Source organism: Schistocerca nitens, chromosome 1 (assembly GCF_023898315.1).
Source record: "Schistocerca nitens isolate TAMUIC-IGC-003100 chromosome 1, iqSchNite1.1, whole genome shotgun sequence".
In the NCBI taxonomy this organism is placed as follows: Eukaryota; Metazoa; Arthropoda; class Insecta; order Orthoptera; family Acrididae; genus Schistocerca; species Schistocerca nitens.
The window spans coordinates 964321226-964341143 of NC_064614.1; the positions used below are offsets into that span (position 1 = coordinate 964321226).

General features: G+C 43.2%; 1 protein-coding gene across 2 annotated transcripts in view; it reads left to right on the forward strand.

Annotated features, from left to right (window-relative positions):
* LOC126194907 (uncharacterized) overlaps positions 1-19918 on the forward strand; it is a 75488-nt gene that overhangs the window by 10163 nt on the left and 45407 nt on the right. Inside the window, exon 2 of one of the 2 annotated variants that reach the window (XR_007538526.1) lies at positions 3526-3585. The exons of the other annotated variant lie outside the window; for it this stretch is intronic. The gene's annotated coding sequence lies outside the window, so the exon portion shown is untranslated. The remainder of the gene's footprint in view (positions 1-3525; positions 3586-19918) is intronic. 2 annotated transcript variants of the gene reach the window in all.

The window sequence follows — 19918 nt, forward strand, 5'->3', positions numbered from 1 at the left end:
ACGCAGTAGAAGATCTAATATTGAATAATAAAATACGAATGTGTGTAAGCTAATACGAAAAGCCTCATGAATGTGTTTTTGTAGCCAAGATAGGCCCAAAGCCAACACCCACCACAGTAGTAGAAGTTTATATACCAACTAACACTATAAATGATGATGAGATAAAAAAAATGTATAATGAGATAAAAGAAATTTTTCAGATAGCTAAAGAAGTTGAAACTTTTATCATAATGGGGTACTGGAACTTGAAAGTATCTAAAGGAAGAGAAAGAAAAACAATAGGAGAATATGGACTAACGAAAAAGAATGGTAAAAGGTAAATTTTTGCAAAGAGCATAATTTAATCATCACTAACACTTGGTTTCAGAATTATGTAAGTATGTTATATACATGGAGGAAACATGGAGATACCAGAAGGTTTCAGATCGATTACTGAATGGTGAGATAGAGATTTCAGAACCAGATTTTAAACTGTAATACTTTTCCAGGGGTGGTTCTGGACTTTGACAATAATTTATTGGTTATGAACTTTAAATTAAAACTGAAGAAATTACAAGAAAAGGTAGTAAATCAAGGAGCTGGCACCTGGATAAATTGAAAGAAACATAGATTGTTGATAGTTTCAGAGAGAGCATTCAATGATTGACTGAAACAGGAAAGAAATGCAGTAGAAGAACAGTGGGTAGCTTTGAGAGATGAAATAGTGAGTTCAGCAGAGATGAAATAGGCTACATGACAAGCCTAATCTTGTATAACACAGGTGATAATGAATTTAATTCACTAAATGAAGTGAAGCATCCCAAAGGCATGGGGAGATGTCAACATACACGCCATCAGTAGATATGTTAATGATTATAGTTACAGCTCGCTGTGAAAGTTGGAATGGCCACTAGAGTGCATAAGGTGTTGTTCGTGTATAGTGTTCTTATCAGGCCTGGTATGTTACTTGAGGAATATGAATAGTGTCATATGTTGAGTGATCACTGTAAAGGGCAAGTAGATGCCGCATACTCATATGAGACAGTGTTATCAGGACATGAGAAGAGTTCGGAAAGATTACATGGTGGGTCTCCATTTGATTTAATTGTTATTGCATGCAACATCCAGACGTGTGGGGCATTTAGGATGTGACAGTCACCTGATCTTTAATGCATGGAATGTGCTGGCAGGCTTACTCGTTGTTAAAGAGTCTAGTCAACCATGTCTGATCACCACAAGGGAGGAGCACCAACCACTTTGCAATCTCTTTACATGTGCTCCTGCCCTCAAAACAAGTAATGGACTCCAAGCAATATTTTGTGTCGTCCCATGCTGTTAGTCAGAAATTAGAAGTAGTTGGATGAAGGAATTATTGTGAGGTCAACGGAGGCATCCGATCCCACCCGTCAGCTTTGACCTTGACGTAAGGGTGTTGTGGTGTGTGATGCCATGACGGCGCAGAGTTTAGTTTATGAGTTGGTTGTGTTTGTGGATGTCGTCTTGTTGCATTATGCCGCGATGTTTAGTTTGAGTTGGTTGTGTTTGTAGGTGTCGTCTTGTTGTGGTTGGTGGTGTCCTCTGGTTGTGTGTGTACGGTCCGAGTGTTATTTGGATTCATTTGAGTGTTGTTGGTCACAGTGTGCAGTAATTTGGATTGCCTGTGATTGAAGAATGGAAATTAGTTTCAGTGAGTTATCAATTAATTTTTTTGTTTTGTGTATCTGGTTGCAGTGTTGATTGGTGTTACTGGTTTGCTGTTTGTTGTGTGGTAAGGCATTTAATTTATTTTGTAGCTTCTGAGATGGGGGAGGACATGATGTCCCTCATAAAATTTTTGCAGATGTTTTGACTGCTAGCTGAAATAGTCAAGTACAGTGTCTGTAAAGAAAATATGCGGTTGGCGAGAGTTCTGGCGTCTCGGACCAGGGACTTACATGTGGTGGTGCCAAACGCATAATCTTTGGCGCTCCATTAGACACAATACCTAGTTTGAGAAGTCTAGGTTGGTCATGAGATAAATTGTTTTGATGACTTGTTATTTTTGTTATAGATCCTCCATCAGTTTTTGTGCGCATGAGACTGGTGTGAGTGAGAGGACAGTTTTGGTAGGTTTTCTTGTTGTAGGGAAGTGTGTTCAGAATATGTGAAGCATAGGGGTAAGTTGGGTGGGCCGGGGATGCCGGTCAAAATAGATGAACCACAGTTTGGGAAGAGAAAATATGGGAGAGGTAAGTCTCCGCTGGTTTATGGGTGTGGGGGGCCGTATTTTTTTTTTTTTTTTGGGGGGGGGGGGAGTGGGTATGCAGATTGTGTTTTCAGTGTTTTGGAGGGGTGTATGAAGAAGGAATTGGTGGGTTTAATTGAAGAGTATATAGAGGAGGTGAGTCGGTAGTGTCAGATGCTTTTTCATCATATAGGGGGTTGAGGAAGTGGGGTTATGATCATTTAGTTGTAAATCACAGAGTTCAAAAACTATGAAACTGGGGCGTGTACTAACACAGTAGATGGCTTTTGGGGGGTGGGGGGAGCAGTTAAATCAGTCATGGGGAGGGGGAAGAGGTGCTCTTCTAACCTGCAATCTCATTTAGGTGAGTATTGCAGGCAGAGGAGTGTCCCTGGGGAGTATTGCATTTTTTGTGCCTTTTTGAGGTCTGTTAGTAAAAAGTACAGGCCAAGGGTGGTTAGTTGAGGGGCTTTTGTACGTGGGGGGGGGGGGGGGGGAAGGGGGGCGGGGTTGTTGGTAATGTTTGTGGATTTAGGTGGGTTGCATGGGGGGGGGGAGGGGATTGTTTTATGATTATGTTGCGGAGGATCTGTTTTGTTGCAGTTGTTTTTGAGTTGTAGTGTGTGATTGTGTTTCATTTAATTTTTGGTTTTTATTTGTTGGCAGATTTTTGTTTTTGGGGGAAGGGTGAAGTTTGGGAGGGGGGGTGGGTGTTTTTATTTGTGTGTGTGTGTGTGTGTGTGTGTGTGTGTGTGTGTGTGTGTGTGTGTGTGTTTGTGTGTTTGTGTTTGATTGGGGTGGCTGACCTAGTGTGTAGTGCCAGAATATTTTCATGGTAAGTAGTCTTTTTTTGGGTCTATTGTTCGTGAATTGTGATGTTTTGTGTGTTTTTTCATGTATTGTTGGTTTGGTGTTATTTATCGTAGGTGTAGGTGTTTGATGTTTCGGTATCAACTGTGGTTGATTTATGTACTTTAAGGGAAATATCCGATTCCAGTTTTTGTAGTTGTAGATGTATTTTGGTATTGTGAGCTGTTGTTGACCTATATAGGTCAAGGGAAGTGTCCATTTGCAACATGTCAGCTTAGCTCTGTGTGTTTTGATATCGTCAGTTGTTGTTGACCTATATAGGTCAAGGGAAGTGTCCATTTCCAATGTATGTCGTCGTAGGTGTGTGTGTTTTGGTATTGTCAGTTGAAATTGACCTATATAGGTCAAATGAAGTTGTGATTCCAATTTTTGTTGTTTTAGGTGTTGGTTTTTTGGTATGAGTAGTTGCGATCTGATTATAATTTTTGGGTGTGTTGGTTTTTATTTTGTAGTATTGACAACTGTTGTTGAGCTATGTAGGTGAAGAGAAGTGACCGATTCCTGTGGATATTGTGAGTATAGCAGAATGTGGGAATTTTGTGTTGTTTTTCTGTCGTCGTTTTGTGTGTTTTGTGATTATGGTGTGTGTTTTTATATTTTTATATTTAGTTTGTCCCCACCCAAAAACCCCCAATTTCCCACTCTGATGCTGTTAGTTTGACTATGTTTTTAGAGGGAGATGTGTTTGTTGTTTTTATATTTATTGCTGTGTTTGTTGTCATGTTTATGTAATGACGACATAGGTGCAATATTGAGTACGTTGAGAATGGTCATTTCTGCCATATTGGTGACGTCATGAGCCAGAGCAGACGAGTGGAATTGAACAATTCTGTAATCCCATAATCATCCCATGTGTATGCTGTATTAACACTGCAACACAAATGGATGTTTTTGAAGTGTTCCGTGACCGGGAAGCATGGACTGTTGGTTAATGGTGTTCCATTGTGTCCAGTGATGAATCGTGGTTGTGCACTACCTCGAATGACTATTATTGGGGAATATGGTGGCAACCTAGGGAGATTTCCCATTCTTGCAATGCTTTTGACAGTTACAGTAATGTTACTCCTGTCATTATGGTGTGAGATTCCATCCGGTATGACTTCAGATCACAGCTGATACTGATTAAGGGAATGTAGAATGTCATGGTCATACTGTGTCCTGATATGTAAAGAAGGGAAAACAGAAGGTGGAAAGTAATATACAGAGGGGCTGAATAAAGAGATGTGAAATGGGAAACTGTAGTATAGAAAGGGAAGAGGAAGTAGAGTTAAGTGAGATTGGTGATATGATACTATGAGAAGAATTCGACAGCTGATTGGAAGACTAGGAGTAGACGACATTCGCACAGAATTGTGGAGATTCTTGGGAGGGTCAGGCAAGACAAAACTATTAAATCTGGTAGTGTGGCTTCCTAGTTTTTAACTATAAAATATTCACATATGTTTCTAGTTATAAAAGTAGGTTATGAGTTCAGAGCAAAGTGTTAAATTGTGACAGTAACAATGGTGGGAAAATGAATTCATTAGTTCACTGTTGTTGTGGTCTTCAGTCCAGAGACTGGTTTGATGCAGCTCTCCATGCTACTCTATCCTGTGCAAGCTGCTTCTTCTCCCAGTACCTACTGCAACCTACATCCTTCTGAATCTGTTGAGTGTATTCATCTCTTGGTCTCCCTCTGTGATTTTTACCCTCCACATTGCTCTCCAATACTAAATTGGTGGTCCCTTGATGCCTCAGAATATGCCCTACCAACCGATCCCTTCTTCTAGTCAAGTTGTGCCACAAATTTCTCATCTCTCTAATTCTATTCAATACCTCCTCATTAGTTATGTGATGTACCCATCTATCTTCAGAATTTTTCTGTAGCACCACATTTCAAAAGCTTCTATTCTCTTCTTGTCTAAATTATTTATCGTCCACGTTTCACTTCCATACATGGCTACACTCCATACAAATACTTTCCGAAACGACTTCCTGACACTTAAATCTATACTCGATGTTAACAAATTTCTCTTCTTCAGATACACTTTCCGTGCCATTGCCAGTCTACATTTTATATCCTCTCTGCTTCAACCATCATCACTTATTTTGCTCCCCAAATAGCAAAACTCATTTACTACTTTAGGCGTCTCATTTCCTAATCTAATTCCTGCAGCATCACCCAATTTAATTAGACTACATTCCATTATCCTCATTTTGCTTTTGTTGATGTTCATCTTATATCCTCCTTTCAAGACACTGTCCATTATGTTCAGCTGCTCTTCCAGGTCCTTTGCTGTCTCTGACAGAATTACAATGTCATTGGCGAACTTCAAAGTTTTTATTTCTTCTCCATGGATTTTAATTCCTACTCCTTTCATCAGTTAAATTCAGTATCTCTTCTGTTACCCAAGGATTTCTATTAGCCCACTATTTCATCTCTCAAAGCTACCCATTCTTCTTCTACTGTATTTCTTTCCCCCATTCTTATCAATCGTTCCCTAATGCTCTCCCTGAAGCTTTCTACAACCTCTGTTTCTTTCAGTTTATCGAGGTCCCATCTCCTCAAATTCCCACCTTTTTGCAGTTTCTTCAGTTTTAATCTACAGTTTCAACGCGCAAGTCGCCGAAGTGGCGTCAAATCGAAAGACTTGCACCAGGCGAGCGGTCTACCCGACGGGAGGCCCTCGTCACACGGCATTATTATTATTAATCTACAGTTCATAACCAATAGATTGTGGTCAGAGTCCACATCTGCCCCTGGAAATGTCTTACAAATTAAAACTTGGTTCCTGAATCTCTGTCTTACCATTATGTAATCTATCTGATACCTTCTAGTATCTCCCAGCGTCTTCCATGTATACAACCTTCTTGCATGATTCTTGAACCATGTGTTATCTATGATTAAGTTATGCTCTGTGCAAAATTCTACCAGATGGCTTCCTATTTCATTTCGTACCCCCATTCCATATTCACCTACTACGTTTCCTTCTCTTCCTTTTCCTACTATCGAATTCCAGTCACCCATGAGTATTAAATTTTCGTCTCCCTTCACTACCTGAATAATTTCTTTTATCTTGTCATACATTTCATCATTATCCTTATCATCTCCGGAGCTATTTGGCATATAAACTTGTACTACTACTGTGGTAGCCATGGGCTTTGTATCTATCGTGGCCACAATAATGCGTTCACTATGTTGTTTGTAGTAGCTTACCCACATACCTATTTTCCTATTCATTATTAAACCTACTCCTGCATTACCCCTATTTGATTTTGTGTTTATAACCCCGTATTCCACCTGACCAGAAGACTTGTTCCTCCTGCCACCGAACTTCACTAATTCCCGCCATATGTAACTTTTACCTATCCATTTCCCTTTTTAAATTTTCTAACCTACCTGCCCGATTAAGGAATCTAACATTCCACCCTCCGATCCATAGAATGGCAATTTTCTTTCTCCTGATAACAACGTCCTCCTGAGTAGTCCTTGCCCAAGGTCTGAAAGGGGAACTATTTTATCTCCAGAATATTTTACCCAAGAGGACACCATCATCATTTAACCATACAGTAAAGCTGCATGCCCTAGGGAAAAATTACGGTTGTAGTTTCCCCTTGCAGTACCAGCACAGCAAGGCCGTTTTGGTTAGTGTTACAAGGCCAGTTTAGTCAATCATCCAAACTGTTGCCCCTGCAACTACTGAAAATGGTGCTGTCCATCCTCAGGAACCACACATTTGTCTGGCCTCTCAACAGATACCCCTCCGTTGTGGTTGCACCTATGGTATGGCTATCTGTATCGCTGAGGCACGCAAGCCTGCCCACCAACGGCAAGGTCCATGGTTCAGGGGGGGGGGGGGGGGGGGGTTCACTAATAATCTACAATCATGGCACAGGAAACAGCATAAATATAGAGAACCATTGTTCTTTGGCAAGAAACTTGAGCAATTGGAAACTGAGGTTTGAAGCTGTTTTAAGTGAGTTGGAATTATTGAGTGTTTTGGAACAGCCACACATGGAAGTGGAGGAGCCTGCTCCAGATGACATAGCTGAATAATTTTTTCATAGAAGAACGCTCTTTTGAGAGAACATCTCAAAAACAACACGAAATCACAAACAATCCTATGAATTTCACACTATCTCTTGGGGTACTCCAATGACAAGGAAACTGCTCATGTTTTGCAGAATTCATTAACTAAAAATGTTGAGCAGAAAGTCATGACTTACCAGCTTTTGTTATAAAAAACAATTTTGCTTTTTTCAGAGGCAACAGAACATTTACTTAATAAATTTATTTCTTTGATGAATATAAAACAACTAAGAACCATCGATATTGCCGTTGGCAGGGAGGCTTGCGTGCCTCAGCAATACAGATATCTGTACCGTAGGTGCCACGATGATGGAGAGATTTGTGTTGAGAGGCCAGACAAACGTATGGTTCCTGAAGAGGGGCAGCAGCCTTTTCAGTAGTGACAGGGGCAACAGTCTGGACGATTGACTGATCTGGCTTTGTAACATCAACCAAAATGGCCTTGCTGTGCTGGTACCACAAACACCTGAAAGCAAGGGGAAGCTACAGTCATTATTTTTCCCGAGGGCATGTAGCTCCACTGTATGGTTAAATGATGATGGCAGCCTCTTGGGTAAAATACTCCAGAGGTAAAATAGTTCCCCCTTCCGATCTCCGGGTGAGGACTACTAAAGAGGACGTCGTCATCACAAGAAACAAAACTGGTGTTGTATGGATCGGAACATGGAATGTCAGATCTCTTAATCGGGCAGGTAGGTGGAAAATTTAAAAAGGGAAATGTACAGGTTAAAGTTAGGTATAGTGAGAATCAGTGAAGTTAGGTGGCAGAAGGAACAAGACTTCTGGTCAGGTGAATTCAGGATTATAAATACAAAATCAAACAGGGGTAATGAAGGAGTAGGTTTAATAATGAATAAAAAAGTAGTAATGCAGATAAGCTACTATGAACAGCATAGTGAATGCATTATTGTAACCAAGATTGACCCGAAGCCCACCACAGTAGTACAAGTTTATATGCCAACTAGCTCGGCAGATCCCCCCAGGGGGTCCACAACTCTTTTGTGGACACGTGCGTAGCGAGCACGGAACCCCGAGCTAATGTGGCCCTCCTTCCTTTCCGGGCTGCATACCTTCCCTTTCCGCATCCTTCCCCATCCCCCATCTTCGCCCCCCCCCCCCTCGCCTCTGGTTCTTTCCTTCCCTTTCTCCCCCTCTGGGGGTATGGTTTGTGCCTACGTCCGGAGACGGACGCTTGTAAATGTACCAGATTCTTCGCCTTCCTTGCTTGTAAGTCTTCATCCTTCCTTTGTCATTCTCTTTTCCTTACCTCTTCTCTCTACCCTTTTCTCCGCTGCGGCGTTTGAGACCTCTTCTTTCCTTTCCCTTTCTCTTTCTTCCTCCCTGTGCGTGTCTGAAGGCCGACCCACGCACTTCCATGCGTAGCCGGTGACGGGGTAACGCGTAATTCCCCGCCCCGGGTAGACGGGTAGGACACGTACGTACCCCCTGGTAACGGCCAGGCCCAGGGAGGGGTGATTACCCGAGCTGATACCTTCCGAAAGTGCCGATTGGTCCCTCCGTCTGTTTTTCGGGAGGTGTGACCTGAGGTGTGAACAATCACCTAAGGCGGGAGTGCCCTCAGAGAGGGCCCCCACAAGGGAGCAGCGCGCCATCGGAGACGCCGGTAATCATGGGGGATTCTTCCGCAATGGTTTCCTCACCTTCCACTATGTCTGCTCACAAACGTAAGTTCACTGAGTCTCAACCACAGTCAGTTCTTCCATCGTTGCCACAGTTCCTTGTTGTTTCTCGGTCTGACGAAGGTCACGACTTCTCCACGGTCAACCCTTTCATTATTCAGAAAGGTGTCGACGCAATTGCAGGTCCTGTAAAGTCTTGTTCCAGATTACGGAATGGCACCCTGTTGTTAGAAACAGTCAGTGCCCTCCAGGCACAAAAATTGCTGCGTACCTCACTACTACACACCTTCCCTGTCCGGGTGGAACCGCACCGTACCCTAAATTCCTCGCATGGAGTCGTTTATACACGCTCCCTCGATGGACTGTCTGACGAAGAAATTCAGCACTACCTGTCTGACCAGGGCGTAACGGCTGTTCATAGGGTTATGAAAAGGGTTGACACGAACATCATTCCAACCCGCACTGTCTTCTTGACATTTGACAAAGTTCAACTCCCATCGAAAATCAAAGCTGGCTATGAGATAATTTCCGTTCGCCCTTACGTCCCAAACCCTACGCGTTGCTATCGGTGCCAGCGGTTCAATCACACCAGCCAGTCCTGTTCCAATCCAGCCAAATGTGTTACGTGTGACAGGGATGCCCATGAAGGTGCTTGTCCACCTCCATCCCCTCGCTGCATCAACTGTATGGGTGACCACGCTGCTTCCTCTCGAGATTGTCCCGTTTTTAAGGACGAAAAGCTCATCCAGGAAATTAGAGTAAAGGAAAAGGTGTCGACCTTTGCTGCTCGAAAATTATTCGCCAGTCGACAGCCCACCGTGCCTCAGAAAGGAAAATACAGCACTGTCCTTGCTTCTCCTCGGCCAACAAAGGAGGCGGCCACGCAGACTTGTGACCTCACCTTTAGTGCCACGGTCGTCAGATCGGCCAGCGCAAAGATCGCCCGTTCAACCTCACCACTTTCGCCTGCCCACTCTCTGGCTCGCCCTTCGTCGAGTTCTGCTAAATCTCGAGCCCAAAAGTCAGACACCAAGACTTCGAAAAAAGAGCATACTCGTGAAGAGTTTTTACGTACGGCAACTTCCCAACCATCGGTTCCTCCTTCCTCTAAACATCATACTTCCAAGAAGGCTACAAAGAAACCCAGTTCCTCTCCTTCTCCGCCAAGGCGTGTCCCATCTACAGCACCACCTGGCGGAAGTCGCCCTCGGCCGTCTTCTGTGTCGCCGAGGCGCACTGCTGGCGGCCGATCAACCGGCCGGTCGCTGGTGGCAGGAGCTGCTCCTGACCAACCTATGGATCAGGATCTTCTGCCTTCGGCTGACTGCCATTCCATGCTGTCGGTCGCAAGCTCAGAGCAGTCGTTGAGTTGACAGCGACCTTGGTCACATTCCTCCATTTTCTGTTCACCCTATGTCCATTATCCACTGGAATATCCGCGGTATTCGAGCCAATCGGGATGAATTGTCGATCCTCTTACAATCCTACTCGCCGGTCATCTTCTGTCTTCAGGAAACAAAGCTGCGTCCCCATGACTGCTTTGTTCTCCCTCATTTTCAGTCTGTCCGATATGACCTCCCCTCTGTTGATGGCACTCCAGCCCATGGAGGACTCATGATTCTTCTCCATGATACTCTGCATTATCACCCAATCCCCTTAAACACTTCCTTCCAAGCTGTCGCCGTCCATCTTTCCCTTTCCGGATACACGTTCTCTCTTTGTACTGTATACATTCCATCGTCCACACCAATGGCATGAGCTGATCTCCTTCATCTTCTTGGTCAGCTTCCACCCCCATATTTGCTGGTTGGGGACTTCAATGCCCACCACCCGCTTTGGGGATCTCGACATCCTTGTCCACGTGGCTCACTATTGCTAGACGTTTTCCACCAAGCAGATCTAGTTTGCCTCAACACTGGGGTCCCTACATTTTTGTCTGCCTCCACGACAAATTTATCTCATTTGGACCTTGCGGTCGGTACTGTTCCGCTAGCTCGGCGCTTCGAATGGTTCGCCCTTGATGATACACACTCGAGTGACCACTTTCCATGTGTCCTTAGACTGCAGCCTCAACAGCCATATATGCGCCCGCGACGCTGGAAGTTTGCCCAAGCCGATTGGACACTTTTTTCGTCTCTAGCGACATTCGATGACCGTCACTTTCCCAGCGTCGACGATGAGGTCACACATCTTACCGACGTTATTCTTACAGCTGCGGAACATTCAATACCACGCACCTCCGAATTGCCCCGGCGCTCCCCAGTTCCTTGGTGGAACGAGGCATGCCGTGATGCACTACGTGAGCGGCGATGTGCTCTTCGCATTTTCCGTCACCATCCTACTTTGGCCAACTGTATCTGCTATAAGCAGCTCAGAGCGCGATGCCGTCGTGTCATCCGCGATAGCAAGAAGGCAAGCTGGAAATTCTTTATTGGCTCATTTAACACCTTCACTCCCTCCTCGGAAGTTTGGAGTCGACTTCGACGGTTCTCAGGCGCGCCTAGTTTCTCCCCGGTCTCTGGGCTCACTGTCGCACATGACACATTAGTGGACCCCGTCGCAATTTCTAACTCGTTGGGTCAGCACTTTGCCGAGATTTCGAGCTCTTCAAATTACCCGCCAGCGTTTCTCCCGAAGAAACGTGCAGCGGAAGTGCGACATCTTGCTTTCTCCTCTCAAAATCGTTAAAGCTACAATACTGTTTTCTCCTTGCGGGAACTCCAACATGCACTCTCTTCTTCTCGCTCCTCCGCCCCAGGACCGGATGGTATCCATGTCCAAATGTTGCTGCATTTATCAACCCATAGTCTGCGTTACCTCCTTCGCCTTTATAATCGAATTTGGACCGACAGTACTTTTCCCAGACGATGGCGGGAAGCTATCGTCGTTCCTGTTCCGAAACCTGGAAAGGACAAACATCTCCCCTCTAGCTATCGCCCCATTTCTCTCACGAGTAGTGTCTGTAAGGTTTTGGAGCGTATGGTGAATTACCGTTTAGCGTGGTGGCTGGAATCCCGCAGTCTTTTAACACCTGCCCAATGCGGATTCCGAAAGCATCGTTCTGCAGTTGACCATCTTGTTGCTCTCTCCACTTATATCATGAACAATTTTCTCCGGAAACGCCAAACGGTAGCAATATTTTTTGATCTGGAGAGAGCATACGATACCTGTTGGAGGACAGGCATCCTCCGCACACTGTTCTCTTGGGGCTTTCGAGGCCGGCTGCCCCTTTTTCTTCGCGCATTTATGGCAGAGCGCACATTTAGGGTGCGGGTGAACACTACTCTCTCCCGCACTTTCTCCCAAGAAAACGGGGTACCCCAGGGCTCCGTGCTGAGTGTTGTACTGTTTGCCATCGCTATAAATCCAATTATGGATTGTCTCCTTCCTCATGTCTCGGGCTCCCTCTTTGTGGATGATTTTGCGATCTACTACAGCTCTCAATGGACCAGCCTTCTTGAATGACGTCTTCAAGGATGTCTCGATCGCCTCCACTCTTGGAGCATCGAAACAGGCTTCCGTTTCTCTCCCAGTAAGACCGTTTGTGTTAATTTTTGGCGGCGTAAGGAGTTTCTTCCGCCCTCCTTACATCTAGGACCTGTCAACCTTCCGTTTTCCGACGTCGCTAAATTCTTGGGTCTTATGTTTGACAGAAAACTGTGCTGGTCCTCCCACGTTTCCTATCTTTCGGCTCGCTGTCTGCGATCGCTTAACACCCTCCGTGTCCTGAATGGTACCTCCTGGGGAGCGGACCGAGTGGTCCTTCTCCGCCTCTATCGTGCCTTAGTGCACTCGAAATTGGATTATGGAAGCATAGTCTACTCCTCTGCTCGGCCGTCTATTCTTCGGCGTCTCGACTCTATCCACCACCATGGATTACGTTTAGTGTCTGGAGCTTTTTACACTAGCCCTGTGGAAAGCCTTTATGCCGAGACTGCTGAACCTCCGCTGTCCAATCGGCGAGCAGTCCTTCTAAGTCGTTATGCTAGCCATCTGTCTTCCATGCCTGCTAATCCAGCCCATGACCTTTTTTTCGACGCCTCCTTTGATGTAGGGTGTGCAGGCCGCTCCTCCTCCCTACTACCCCCGGGAGTCCGCTTCCGTCAACTGCTCCATTCTCTTTCCTTCCGCTTTCCTAAAACCTTCTTGACAACTTGGGGTACAGCACCGTCTTGGCTCCGTCCCCGGATCTGCCTGCTCCGTGACCTTTGTCGATTTCCCAAGGATGGTACCCCTACACTTGTTTATCGTCGGGCATTTGCTGCTCTATGTGCACAAATGACGGACGCCACATTTATTTACACCGACGGCTCGAAAACATCGTTAGGTGTAGGGAGTGCCTATATTGTTGGCGACACCCCGAATCAATTTCGGCTTCCCGACCAGTGTTCGGTGTATACTGCGGAGCTTTACGCTGTTCTCCAGGCTGTCCACTACATCCGCCGCCATCGGCGGATACAGTACGTTATCTGCTCAGATTCTCTCAGCTCTCTCCTCAGTCTCCAAGCTCTTTACCCTGTGCACCCTCTGGTCCACCGGATTCAGGACTGTCTGCGCTTGCTCCACCTGGGGGGCGTCTCGGTGGCGTTCCTCTGGCTCCCGGGACACGCTGGTATCTGTGGGAATGAGGCGGCCGATATAGCGGCCAAGGCTGCAGTCTCTCGTCCTCGGCCAGCTATTCAGTCGCTTCCCTTCACCGATTTACGGAGCGATTTATGTCGCAAAGTTGCTCATTTATGGCATGCGCATTGGTCAACACTTCCCCATAATAAATTGCGGGAAGTGAAAGCCCTTCCTTGCGCTTCGACCTCTTCCTCCCGAACGCATCGTCGGGAGGAGGTAATTTTAGCTCGACTCCGGATAGGGCACTGTCTTTTTAGCCATCGACATCTTTTAAGCGGCGATCCTCCCCCACTCTGTCCCCACTGCTCTCAGCTGTGGACGGTAAGACACCTTTTAATTGAATGCCCCTCTTTTAATCCGTTACGCTCCCGTCCACAGCTATCGCCTGATCTATCGTCGATTTTAGCAGATGACACGCGCTCAGCCGACCGCGTTCTCCAGTTTATTAGTGCCAGTGAAATGACGTCAGTCATTTGACGCTTTTTTTGGGGACAACCAACCCCTTTCTGTAGTGGATTTTTAAGCATTCCTTCCGCTTTTAGTTTCTCCAATTTTATGACTTTGTTCCCATTGCCGCTGGTTTCCATTTTCGGTTTTTTTATTGTTTCCTAAGTCACGGACCGGGCGCTAATGACCATAGCAGTTTTGCGCCCTAAAACAAAAAAAAAAAAAAAAAAAAAAAATAGCTCGGCAGATGAGGAGGAGATTGAGGAAAGGTATGATGATATAAAAGAAATTATGCAGATAGTTAAGGGAGCAGAAAATTTAATAGTCACGGAGGACTTGGATTCGATAGTAGGAAAAGGAAGAGAAGGAAAAGTAGTTGGTGAATGTGGACTGGGAGAAAGGAACGAAACAGGAAGCCACCTGGTAGAATTTTGCACAGAGCATAATTAAATCATTGGTAATGGTGGTTTTTTTTAAGAATCATGAGAGAAGCTTGTATTCATGGAAGATCTGGAGGTACCAGAAGGGTTCAGATTGATTATATAATGGTTATACAGAGATTTAGGAACCAGATTTTAAATTGTAAGACATTTCCAGGGGCAGATGTGGACTCTGACTACAATTTATTGGTTATTAAATGCAGATTAAAACTAAAGAAGCTGCAAAAAAGGCAGGAATTTAACGATATGGGACCTGGATAAACTGAAAGAACCACAGGTAGTAGAGGGTTTCAAGGGGAGCATTAGGGAATGATTGATAAGAACAGGGTAAAGGAATAGAGAATGAGTAGCTTTGAGAGATGAAATAGTAAAGGCAGCAGAGAAGCAAGTAGGTAAAAAGATGAAGGTTACACAAAAGATATTGGATGACACAAAAGACATTGAATTTAATTGATGAAAGTGGAAAACATAAAAATGTAATAAATGAAGCAGGCGAAAGGGAATACAAACATCTAAAAATGAGATTGACAGGAAGTGAAAAATGGCTAAGCAGGAATGGCTAGAGGACAAATGAAAGGATGTAGAAGCATATATCACTAAGGGTAAGATAGATACTGCCTACAGGAAAATTAAAGAGACATTTGGAGAAAATATGAATATCAAGAGCTCAGATGGAAAACCAGTCCTAAGCAAAAAAGGGAAAGCAGAAAGGTGGAGGGAGTGTATAGAGGGTCTATACAAGGGAGATGCATTCGAGGGCAGGAAGATGAGAAGGGTGATGTGGTACTGTGTGAAGAATTTGACAAAGCACTGAAAGACCTAAGTCAAAACAAGGCTCCAGGGGTGGAGAACATTCCATTAGAGCTGCTGTTAGCCTTGGGATAGCCAGCCATGACAATACTCTTTCCATCTGGTGCGCAAGATGTGAGAGATAGGCGAAATACCCTCAAACTTCAAAAAGAATATAATAATTCCAATTCCAAAGAAAGCAGGTGCTAACAGGTGTGAAAATTACCGAACTATCAGTTTAATAATTCACGGCTGCAAAATACTAACACAAATTCTTTACAGAAGAATGGAAAAACTTGTAGAAGCCAACCTCGGGAAAGATCAGTTTGGATTTTGGAGAAATGTAGGAAGACACAAGGCAATACCAACCCTATGACTTCTCATAGAACATAAGTTAAGGAAAGGCAAACCTATAGTTATAGCATTTGTAGACATAGAGAAAGCTTTTCACATTCTTGACTGGAATGTTCTCTTTCAATTTCTAAAGATGCCAGGGGTAAAATACAGGGAGCGAAAGGTTATTTACAATTTGTACAGAAACCAGAAGGCAGTTATAAGAGTTGAAGGTCATGGAAGAGAAGCTGTGGTTGAGAAGGGAGTGAGGCAGCGTTGTAGCCTATCCCCAGTGTTATTCAATCTGTATTTTGAGCAAGCAGTAAAGGAAACAAAAGAAAAATTTGAAGTAGGAATTAAAGTCCAGGGAGAGTAAATAAACATTTTGAGGTTTGCTGATGACATTGCAGTTTTGGCAGAGGCACTAAAGGACTTGAAAAACCAGATGAACAGAATGAACAGTATCTTGGAAAGGAGGATATAAGATGAACATCAACAAAAGCAAAATGATGGTAATGGAATGTAGTCGAATTAAATCAGGTGACGCTGAGGGTATTAGATTAGGAAATGAGACACTTAAAGTAGTAAATGAGATTTGCTACCTCGAAGTAGGGAGGATATAAAACATAGACTGGCTACGGCAAGAAAATAGTATCTGAAGAAGAGAAATTTGTTAACATCAAACAGATGTAAGTGCCAGGAAGTCCTTTTGGAAAGTATTTGTGTGGATTTTAGCCATGGAAGTGAAACATGGATGATAAACAGTTTTAGACAAGAAGAAAATAGAAGCTTTGAAAATGTGGTGCTACGGAAGAATGCTGAAGATTAGATAGGTAAATCACATACCTAATGAGGAGGTACCGAACAGAATTGGGGAGAAGAGAAATTTGTGCTACAACCTGACCAAAAGGACAGTTTGGTTGGTAGAGCTCATTCTGAGTCATCAAGTGATCACCAATTTAGTACTGGAGGGAACCATGTGGGGTAAAAATCAAAGAGGGAGACAAGAGATGAATACAGTAAGCAGATTCAGAGGGATGTAGGTTGCAGTAGTTTCTTCGAGATGAAGAGGCTTGCATGGGATAGAGTAGCATGGAGAGCTGCATCAAACCAGCCTTTGGACAGAAGACCACATCAACAAGAAATTTTGAATAAAAATAAAAGATGTTCTTTTGGTGTCAATTCACTAAATAATCTGTGTCAGTATGTAAACTAGAAATGGCTGGATACCACATTGTTTTTGATAGTTCAACAGGCTCACTTCAAAAAAGTGATAAAGTTATAGCTTTAGCTCAAAGAAAACACTCAGGCTTGTCTACCCTTTTTGTTCAAACATGCTACAAGTGCTGTGGGTAGTGCTTGTGAATCAGACAGGAATCTAAACTTCTGGCATAAATGTTTAGGATATTTGAACTTGGCACAGGGACTGACTGGACAAAGTAAATTTTACTGAACATGTAAATAAATTTTTGAGCTACATGAAAGGTAAATAAGCATGGTTACCACATATTCAGTCTCGGGTTTGAGCCAGCTGAGAAACAGTGATACGCTTGGTTCTATAATGCCAGTTTTTTGATGGAAAGTAATATATAGTGACTTTCACTGATGATTATATTCTCTTTACAGCAGCTTGTACTCGTCAGTCAGTCAGAACTGTTTCATTATTTTGAGGTATATTATGGACTAGCTACAGCTTATTTTAACATGACAATTAGCAGAATTAGATGTGACAATGGTTGTGAAATCATTTCAAATAAAATGATGAAATTCTTTGAGAAAAAAGGTTGGAGTCTTAGTTTATTATAAAGTTCACCCAACAAAACAGACTAAATCCATCAGATAGTACTATCATTGAAAAAGCTCATTTTGTGGTTCTTGGATGGAAACTTGGAAAGCTGTTTATATGATTGCAATACTATGAAAAGCAACAGAAAATCAAGGCTGGAAAAATTACATTATTACGAAAAGTATAGACTGCTACTCACTATATAATGGAGATTTTGAATCACAGTGGGCCCCAATAAATGTCTGCTGAACATGTGAGCTTTTGGACAAAAGACATCCTTCTAAAGTAGATAAAATACACATTCACCCAAGCACAACTCACACAGACATGTCAACTTTGTGGCCGAGCGGTTCTAGGCACTACAGTCTGGAACCGCGCGACCGCTATGGTCGCAGGTTCGAATCTTGCCTCGGGCATGGATGTGTGTGATGTCCTTATGTTAGGTAGGTTTAAGTAGTTCTAAGTTCTAGGGGACTGATGACCTCAGAAGTTAAGTCCCATATTGCCCAGAGCCATTTGAACCATGTCAACTTTCTCCGGCCACTGAGGCCAGACTGCAAGCAACTGCCAGTTGCTCACAGTCTGACCTCAGTGACCAGAGACAATGGTCATTTGTGTATTAGTTGTGCTTCCACAAATGTGCATTTGTTATCTACTTTACAAGAAGGCCCTTTGGCTGGAAGCTCACATGTTCAGCAGTCTTTTTGTCTGTCTATGACTCTACATCTCCACTATATGGTGAGTGGCAATCTATCCTTATTACAATATTGTCATTATTCCATCCTGGACTTTCCATTGTTTTTATAATTCATCATAGACCTACCTCAGCTCTATATGCAGAAATTTCAGCAGTATGTGGCAGGAAAGTAAGCCCAACTTGAAGAAACTACATGTGTTTGGGTGTGTTGTATGCTTGCACATTCCAAAGAAATTAATGGCTGCAAGTTTGACAGCAGGTTATTACAGTGTTTCATGACTGGATATTGTCCCAATGGTTGTAGATTATGGTGTCCCAAACAACATAAAATTGTATTTGGAAGTTATGTAATTTTTGAAGAGGACAATTCCTGAAACTTGCTGGCAGATTAAAACTGTGTACCGGACTGAGACTCGAACTTGGGACCTTTGCTTTTCGCGGGCAAGTACTCTACCATCTGAGCTACCCAAGCACGACTCATGCCCCGTCCTCACAGCTTTACTTCTGCCAGTACCTCGTCTCCTACCTTTCAGGACAATTCCTATTTGAAGGTGGAGGTAGATGCAAATGAGATGGGTGATATGATACTACGAGAAAAAAAAAAAAAAAAAAAAAAAAAAAAAAAAAAAAAAAAAAACATTGGAAGACCTAAGTCAACCAGGGCCATGAAGTAGACAACCTTTCCTCAGAATCAACATCATCCTTGGGAAACCCAGCCGTGACAAAACTATTCCATCTGGTGTGCAAGACATATGGGACTGGATAATGAAGGAGACTATTCAAATGGACACCCACAGAACAAAGCAGATCAAGATCATCAGAATGAAATGAACTTTGAGATAACCAAACAAATTGCTGAAAATAACTCAGAACTTGTGACTTTAGAAGAGGTGAGGGAAACAGAACCTCAGCAGAAAAGCAATAGAATAATGAGAAGTCCTAGATACTTGGGCGACTACACACTGTTGGCAATGAATGTAGAAGCATTTATGGAAAACGGCCCTCAAAATTTTGAAGGTGTGAAGTATTGGCATGATGAGAATGACTAGAGAAGAGCAATAAAGGAAGAATTGTACTCTGTGCCATCCAATGGAACTTCTAATAAATAAAATGATAATTGACTGAAAGTGGGCATTCAAAGTGAAAAGAGATGCATCTGAAAATATTGAAAGGTATAATTTACACTTAGTTATTAAAGACAGTGCACAGGGAAAAGGATATGACTATGAAATTTATGTGAAAGTTCCTCAAGGTGTAAAAAAATTGGGAAGTACTTGTATGCAAACTCAATAAAGCTTTATGTGGGTTGAAGCAGGCAGTAAGAACTTGGAACTCTACAGCTGACGATTTTATATGACGGTTGTACAATGAAGGCTACCTGGATGTCAAATATATCAGCTGCAAGGAACCAGTGGCAGATATCTGAGCTATAGGAATTATGAGTGTACAGTTTAGTCTGCTATGTCTGACAATGGAGATATAATTTATGCTTTAATTTTTATGCTTAGAATGTATCACTATGTATGTGTCATTTTTTTAAACCCATTAGTGGAATAACAAAACTGGGGGAAAGTTTTGAAGTATGAACAATTTAATAATTTTGGTTTACTATTTTCTCTTCGCTTTGTTGTATGTGTTTATCTCTCCCTGTGTTTGTCGTTCAGTATATTGCTTTCAGTGATGATTGTCCTGTAACTGTAATAACTATAATAGCTAATAAAGTGTTGTTACATGCCTAACTATGGCTTCCCAGTTTTTAAAAAGAAAATATTCCCAGACAAAGAAGACAGGTGCTGACAGATGTGAATACTGCTGAACCCTTTGTTTAATAAGTATTGGTTGCCATTGATTATATGCAAAATAATGGTAAAACTGGTAGAGCTGCTATCAGACTCTGATTCAATAGTAGGGTAACGGGAAAAGGCAGTCCCTCTCCAAAGCAGATTACCTGGAGTCTTGAAACGTAGGAGTACCTGGTAATAATGAATATCCATACAAAGGAGGACAGCATGAATGCCAAT